We start from the raw sequence: 8,840 nt of genomic DNA on the forward strand, positions 1-8,840 counted from the left end.
AAAATATGAAAATAAGTTGTATATCATTGGTGATATCAATATCACAATATGCGAGATGCCGGAAATTGATATCTGTGGTACTTTTGTCATAACATCATCGCACAGTATATCTCATGTGATATATGACCATCATTTATTCTGCAGATATCCATTTTGGATCATTTTTAACGCAGAGAATTAAATCATCGGTCATGTAAAACCGAGTACCAAGTGGTATAAATGTGGATGACACTGTATCAGGCAGCCAATTTATTGCAGTACCAGGGTGTTCAGAGGTGGTCTCCCATCCTAGTACTAATCCGGCCTTTCACTGCTTAGCTTCCAAGGTCAGAAGAGATTGGGCATCTCCAGTGAGGTATGACCGCAATTATTAAGCTTGCCTCTTTAGTCACCACATTTTGGACATTTTCCTCTTCTTCTTGAATCATGTGATTGTAGTCTTTGTGTCCGTGGTAGCACCCCCCATTTCTTGTGATAACTTTAGAGTGAAACTAAATCAATAAATTTTTCTGGGGGCCTTTGCTTAAACAATACTTACCTGTACTTTAGCCTGTGCGCCCTTATCTCTAGCTACTCTTTGGTCACTCCTAATATATGTAGTGTAACCACTATATGTCTGCAGTAATGCGGATTGAAATCATGTATAGCGTCAACATCAAAAACATAAGAAGTTGTGTGCAATCACCTGGCTGGTCAACATGTGACACATCAGCCACAGAAAAAGTACACAGGTAGGTTAAAGGCCTATTATGTGGAAAAATTCATAAAAGCCAAATACCATCCACAAATGGACTTGCCTTATGCCCGTAAATAAATCCTAGGAACACCAGTACGGCCATATTAAATTATAGTGTATCTATGTCCCAAGTGTAATTACTCTGCACAAAATAACCTGCAATTATAGCAGGAAAGCAAACAATGGTATATAGAAGCTACAAGCATTGAATAAATGGCCCCTCTGCACCACAAAAGAAAAGGGCTAGATCACAGCACTTGTATATAAAGCCTGCAACCGCTCATAACACTGTTGTAGTAGAAAGAGAGCCTCTGCATGGTGCTTGCCAGCAGGTCACTGTTTGAGATATGAAATAAACCTATGTAATTACTCAGAGATCAAACCAGTTAATCGCTAAGATATTGAACATCAGGACAGTGGCTGGAGCAATTTGTTTGAGCTGAGATATACATCAAGTGACAGAAGGCCACAATGATCCTAACGTCACTGAAATTGCTCACTCGTGGTGATCATAGTGTATATAGGTAAATCCCGGCATTGAGCACACCTTAATAGTGATAGAAAGAGGGATCCTTATTATAATGACAGCTGGAAAGTACACACAGTAGAAAGCTCCTAGTAGTGGTTAGATAGCAACAAAGTAGCTGATACCAGCAATATCATAAATGCAATGTCTCTGATGCTCCAACTATTTGTATCTGTATATAGATAATATAACAAGCAATGTTTAATAACTGCTGGACAGTAGGTAAACAACCCTGTCTGGCTCAAAAGTAAGTGCTCGATAGCTGTGGTGTCTAAATAATTTCAGAGAGGTGCGGGGTACATACGATACCAAAACCATGTTGGTGCTGCCGCTGAAAGTCCCACTTCCGGCCGTGTGTAGGCTTTGGGGGTTTCAGCGGCGTGAGGCCGTAGTCTCGCTCCAAGTGAATAGTAGCTTGAGGTCGTTGCCTTGTGACCGTCTAGAGATTCCAGCTGGTGCGATCACGTTAGTACTAGGATGGGAGACCACCTCTGAACACCCTGGTACTGCAATAAATTGGCTGCCTGATATAGTGTCATCCACATTTATATCACTTGGTACTCGGTTTTACATGACCGATGATTTAATTATCTGCGTAAAAAATGATCCAAAATGGATATCTGCAGAATAAATGATGGTCATATATCACATGAGATATACTGTACAATGATGTTATGACAAAAGTACCACAGATATCAATTTCCGGCATCTCGCACATTGTGATATTGATATCACCAATGATATACAACTTATTTTCTTATTTTCGCGAAGCTATTTGGTTCACATATAGTTACTCCTTAAAATTAAATTTTAATATTTACCTAATAAAAATGTTCTTACCAGTATTAAATAAATTATATTTCACCCTCTGAATTAGAGTCACATATGAGTCTACTTTCCAATATTTCTTGTTTTTTGGTTTCTCTTGTTTTAAAATGTTTGCAAGCATTAGGACTAAACGTGCATGGTGTTGATAATGTGATTGCAGATGCTTTGTTGCATTTCTGTGTTGCTAAATGTTCTGGTCTCACTCCCAATGCTAAAATAAAGAGCGATTAATTTTTCCTTTCTTATGTCTGGCAGATTATAGAGTACTCATAAAAAGTCTTGCATAAAAATAATTTCCTCCAAACCGTCTAAGGCCCCTGGCCCTGATGGTCTTGCTATGTCTTACTAGAAATCATTTGTGCAGCAACTTTTTCCCCAGTTGATCCACTTGTCAATTCCATTCTACATGGTGCCTCCTTCCATCCTGATTCTACTGCCTCTAGAATTATTGCCATCCCCAAACCTGGAAAAGACCCCTATCTTTGTGCTAGCTATCGTCCCATTTCCCTGATCAACACAGACCTTAAACTTTTTGCCAAGATTCTGGCCACTAAGCTGAATGTAGTTTTAACCTCTTTAATACACCCTGACCAAGTAGGCTTCATCCCTCAACACCAAGCCTCAGATAACACTAGACATGCTATAGATTTAATACATCACTTCACCACCCATAGGACTCCGTCAGTGGTCTTGGCTCTGGACGCAGAAAAGGCGTTTGACCGCCTATTATGGCCTTTTATGTTTAACACGTTAGCCTCAGTAGGGATATCGGGAAAATTTATGCAGGCCATAAGAGCTCTCTACTGGCATCCATCTTCTACAGTAGTGACCAATTGTTTACATTTGCCATGTTTTGCTTTGGGGAATGGGACAAGACAGGGGTGCCCCCTATCCCCTCTTATCTTTGCCATCTGCATTGAGCCATTGGCAGCTTGTATTAGAGCTTACCCTGATATTAGGGTCGTCAAGATGGGAGATGAACAATACAAGGTGTCTCTCTTTGCTGATAATATTCTCCTTACTTTGACTACTCCCTTAATATCGCTCCCCAATCTTCAATCGGAACTACAAATGTACGGCACCCTTTTTGGGTACAAAATTAATAGCTCTAAGTCTGAAGCCATGGCTCTTGGTGTTCCCTCACAACAACTTTCTATGCTCACCACCTCCTTTCCTTTTATCTGGCATTCTTCGGCAAATAAATACCTTGGCATTTCCATCACTAAGTCATACTCTTCATTATACCAAGCTAACTACACCCCTCTGTTTCAAACACTGGCAAAAGATCTACTGTGTTGGCAATCCCTCTTTATCTCAGAATTAATACAATTAAAATGAATCTCCTCCCTAGACTGTTATATTTATTCCAAACCTTACCCATACCTATCCCGATCTCAGCCTTGAACTCCATGCAAGCCCTCTGCAACCATTTTATCTGGGCACACGGTAAACCTTGTATACGTAGAGCGATTTTGGCTAAGCCTGTCTCCAGTGGAGGACTGGGTCTGCCAATACTCCCCTCTTATTATCACGCTGCCCAGCTGAATCATGTTGTGTCGTGGCACTCTGATCCCGGCTGTAAATGATGGGTAGATTTAGAAAATTCTATGTTGCAGGTGGGACGAGTGGATGACATGCTTTGGCTATCCTGACCACTTAGACCAGCCTTGACCTGTGCGACTCCGACCATACAATTTACTCTTAAGATATGGGATAAACTACGTCCCTCGTTGGATCTAGCTCCCTTTCCCTCACCTATGTCCCCTATCTGGGATCACCCCCGATTCCCCCCGAGATCAGATAGACATATGGCATCCTTCAGGCGTAGTCTACACATTACTAGATTTAAACAAGTAAAGGGTCAATTTGCTCCATCTTTGTTTACTGACCTCCAAGCTACTCACTCAATCCCTGCCTCTTGCCACTTTCAATATAATCAAATGATGAGTTTTGTCAACTCGCAATTCCCCTCTAGCAATCTTCGGATGCTGACCCACTTTGAACACCTCTGCTGCTATTCAATTGGCCACAAAGGTAATATTTCTGTTCTTTATCACTCCATCCTGGCCCCAGTCCCTCCCGACCACGAACCTCATGAAATGGCATGGGAGTTAGATCTCCCATTCAACTTTGACATTGAGGATTGGTCCACTATTAGGACTAGACTCGCTAAAGCTTCCATCAGTGTATCTATCAGAAAGTCATGTTACAAAGTGTATACTTGGTGGTTTTTGACACCCTCCAAACTCCACGCCATTTTCCATTGATCTCAAATCTCTGCTGTAGGAACTGTGGGGAGGTCAGTACATTCCCTCATGTATCGTGGTTTTGCAAGGTAATTCAGATATTTTGGGAACAATTGTGGGTGCTTCTATCACAGATTTTGGAATCTCCAGTATCAGGTAACATTGCCACTGCATTGTTGTGCACCCCAGCTCCATCGGTTAGCAAGCACCAGGACAAGCTCATAATCCATGTATGTAATGCAGCTAAATCCCTTATAGCCAAACATTTGAAGTCCTCAGTGGCGCCTTTGACTGTTGCCCTTTTGAACTGTATTCATTTTATTGCCTCAATGGAAGACATTACAAGTTTACAAAATAACACGTATTGTCCTTCCACAAAATATGGTGCCCCTGGTTCCTTTTCTGTTCTTCCCCCCTCACTGGACTCTGCTGATATTCCTATGTCTGCTTATACTTTACCCTCTCAGCCCTTAGGGTATCATCTTCCCTCATTGTTCTTTTGTTTTTATTGTTTCCTTACCGGCTGCATGCTTTATGGATATTTTGTTGTATGTTATATGTTTTTGTGTACTTTGTGTTGCTCACTGATATTGCAATGACCATATTTTACAGTACACCTTTTGTATTGACTGTTTTTCTCTTTCTAAAATAAAATAAAAATATTGTTTAAATAAAAAAATTCCTCTGGCAATGCTGAGAGTTAACACTGCAGCTTGGCATGATTGGTAATTGTACTTGGTTTGGAATAAACAGGAAGGAAAGTTTCCAAACCAATGTCTGTTGGTATTTGTTTGGGGACATTATCAAAGTGGTAGGTTCTTTTCAAGGGTTTGGTATGTGTGACTGGAGACCGGCGGTCAGTATACTTCTGCAGAAATCCCAGCAGTGGAATGCCGGTGGTGGGGGGGGAGCAAACGCAACAAGCCCATTGCGGGCTCACTGCATTTACCACAGTGCAAACTCAGTGTGGTCGCCAAAGGTTCTATTCCCACTCTATAGGTGTTGTGGACACCTACGAGTGGGAATAGTCCTTGTTGGTTAGCATGCCGACTGGATTGTGAGGGTGCAGGGTGTAGGGGGAGGTATTGTGACCGGCGGTCTCCTGACATAACTACATCCCCTTTTCAAAAATGCACAGTCATTGTTATCCCACAAAACTGTTTTCCTTTACCAAAGCCCTTAAGGCTTGTGCTAAGGAGTTGTATTCATGCTCAGATTCACAGTACCCTGTGGAATTGAGGCTGTTGCAAGACCTGTGTTCAACAGTTTCAAACATTGCCTCATTGGAATATGAATTTCTGCTTTTCAGAGTCATATTTTTGTTCACCCTTATGGGAGATTTTGGGTTAGTGAGCTTGTGGCTGATAATAAAGGGTTAGCTGCCTCTGGTTTACTGGCATGGAGCATTTTAATTAAGGAGGGTGCAATTTTATGTAACCTATATGGTTCTAAGACAGAGCAGTTGGGCAAGGGACATTAGTGTCATTTGAATGCTCTTTTTAATAGTCCAATATGCTTTCCTCCACATATTCTACTTTGCAACCTCAAGGAGGTATTCAATATATGCAGTTTCCTCTCTGCTTACTAAGTTCCAGTTTTCAGCAGTTTTTAAGCATTGCCTGGTTCAGTAAGGTTTAAAAGTGAAGTTTTATGGCACACATTTCTTAAGAATAGGTGCAGTTACACACGCTATAGCTGGATAATGGAAATCATTGGTGTATATATTGTACATTAGTAGTGATAAGCTTTAGTTGTGCACTCTATGGGGGATATTCAATTGTTTGAAAAATCAGTTGTGTGTCTATTTTTTCCTATCTAATAGACCGGAAAAAACATACACCCAACCACTTTTCAAACACTTGAATTCCCCCATTTGCATTAAGCTAAAAATATTGTTTAACCCCCAGGTTTTGAGTGATTAGAATTCAAGAGGGAGTGTGAAGACATTTCATTTTTTCCTCTGAGAATGCCTTTCATTACAATTGGCTTATATATTATTGTTCACAGGCCTTTTTTTTACCTTTTTTCCTTCATTTGGTTTTGCTTGCTTTTCCTATTTTCACTTGCTAGGTTTTATTTCCCCTGTTTGGTTCTGGGTGTGGATTTCTAACTTTAGGGGTTCTTTGGAAACAACTCTTATATGTTTATTTAGCTGAAAATCATCCTCTATCCAAGAAGTCCATTGAGTTATTGGGGGGTGGGGGGGGGGGTGGACTACAGAGTTAGGTGTTAGAGGTCCCCGCTGAATTTTCTTGGTGTACTTTTCTCTTCAGAACCACGGTCTGGTCAGCCAGATTGGCTTGCTATTCACCTTGACAGTAATGATGTGGATAAGGTGAAAGATATTGATTTGATCCCAAAAAATCAAGGCAAATATTTCTGCTTTGCAGTCCAGATGGCTGTCTGTGTGCATTGTATGGTCCGTCATAGTACCACATTTAGTTTGGCAAGGTTCCAGGGATCATGCAAAGGGTAAGGAAAGCTGTGTCACATTTTATCTTGACCTTCAGAGGTTTAGTTGTTAGGCTCCTTATGAACAAGTTAGATTCATTTCAACTGTACAGCCCTAATGTTGTTCATTTATCCAATTTGGGTATAGGGATGTTTCTAAAATTGTTTTTTTTTTTTTAGAGTAGCTTGGTTGGTTGTGTTTGTGGTGATGAGTTGTGGTTCAGTGAACCTGGCTGTGGCTGGAAGTCTCTGTAAATCATCGGCACATATGCAAGAAGTTGTGCACTTACTACTTTGAAGTAAGGCAAAATTCCTTACTTTAAGTGAGAGGACCTGGGAGGTTCTTTACAGAGGTGCTCAGTCTGTGACTAAGCAATTGGAAATGAGTCTTTCACAGCACAGTTGCATTTTCAGGAGGGGCATTTTAGTTGTCACTCACCTTGTGTATACTTCAATTTGGCTACAGCTGATTTGTATTGCATTATCAGTCACCTTTTAGAGGTTCTAATTTGGTCATAATTAATAAAAGCTTTGACCTTTACACCAGGCAGTTGTTTTCAGTGAGGTTATTTAATTTAGAGTTTAAAGGAGTTTTCTTTATCAGTTAATTGCAATAAGGTAATGAATACCTTATTATGTTTAGGATGTTAGTTTCCAAACTCTCGTTCACAGTAATTGATCAATATCCTTTTGAGATCTAAAGTAATGATGTGCTATAGTTTATTTTACCAAATCTCTCACATGGCCTTGAGTACTGATATAATAATCACATTAATTCACTTATTCAATATCACTTTTCAATCCATTACATTTATGTAATATATTACTGTGTTTTTGGCTGCCTGTTTGATCTTCTGTCCAAATTGTCTCATATGCTGTTTGCTATCTATTAAACTAATCCCATCAATTCAATAGTGCCCTGGTTTTCTGATTAGCAGTAATTTTTGGATTTTTTTTTCTTTACTGCTGTGGTGCCCAGGTACTTTTACTCTTTCTTGAAGACAAAATTACTGATTTCATAAGGAAGTGATATTTATAAAGAAGAGCGTAAGAAATGGTTTAATAGTATTATAATCAAGATTTATTTATACAGTAATGCTTAGCATTTACTTAGATAATAAAAGATGAGACTGAATATAAAAGTAGCTACAGTATGATCACTGCTGGAATCTCTAAACTGTAACTATGTCAGTAGAAATGTCCTTTCCTTCACCTTGCTTTCTAAATGCAACCAGACCAAGTACATTCAAACATCATGTCTTTTATCAATGGCTTACAATCAATGAATCAAGTTATCAAATTTTGTATTTATATTATGTAATATTATTAAGTTTTAAAATCCTATGAAGAAAAGTTATTACATTTAATATAGATATTATTACTAAAAGTATATTTACCAAATTTCGAAATTGCAGCTTGGTTTGTCATTACACATTATAAAAAAAGGTAATAAACAGACAATATAAAATGACCATTTATACCACTAAAATGTAATTTTTAATTAATAATATAATAAATAACTATGGTTGCTTGTTAATTAATCATATATCTGTAATTTAGTAGTGATTATTATAAATTGAATGTTTTATTAAATGTAATTAGATTACTAGTGTTGGGTTTATAGATGTAAAATTCTTCTGCAACAATTTAATCAACTTCAATTTATAGCCTCTTCTTTGAGTAACCGGTTTAATGACTTTAGTACTGTGCATTATAATGAAGACAGATCACATATAAGTTTTTGTGGTCTGTATAAACAGGCAAACTTCAAGGGTACACAATATTGCAACATCATACAAAAATTACATTATGCCTTACTTTGAGGATAGAGAAGAGCAGACAATTCTGAAACAATTAAATTCTGTATGTAAAATTTGGATTATTGGTATTAACCTGAATCCTGATCACTGCTCTCTAAAATGACCTATTTGCTTTACAATTATGTAATTGCCAAATACAGGAGCATGATAATCAAAAAGTGTAGATAGCTGTATACTAGCACAGAGATCACTCACCAAAATTGCTTGACATAGTTTGGACAGTGCTTACCCTG

At 38.7% G+C, this 8,840-nt stretch overlaps 1 pseudogene; it reads right to left on the minus strand.

Moving 5' to 3' along the window:
- Nucleotides 1-249: 249 nt before the first annotated feature.
- LOC135054299 (5S ribosomal RNA) lies at nucleotides 250-369 on the minus strand (annotated as a pseudogene).
- Between the last annotated feature and the right edge of the window lie 8,471 nt (nucleotides 370-8,840).

This window comes from Pseudophryne corroboree, chromosome 2, assembly GCF_028390025.1.
Source record: "Pseudophryne corroboree isolate aPseCor3 chromosome 2, aPseCor3.hap2, whole genome shotgun sequence".
NCBI classification, from domain to species: Eukaryota; Metazoa; Chordata; class Amphibia; order Anura; family Myobatrachidae; genus Pseudophryne; species Pseudophryne corroboree.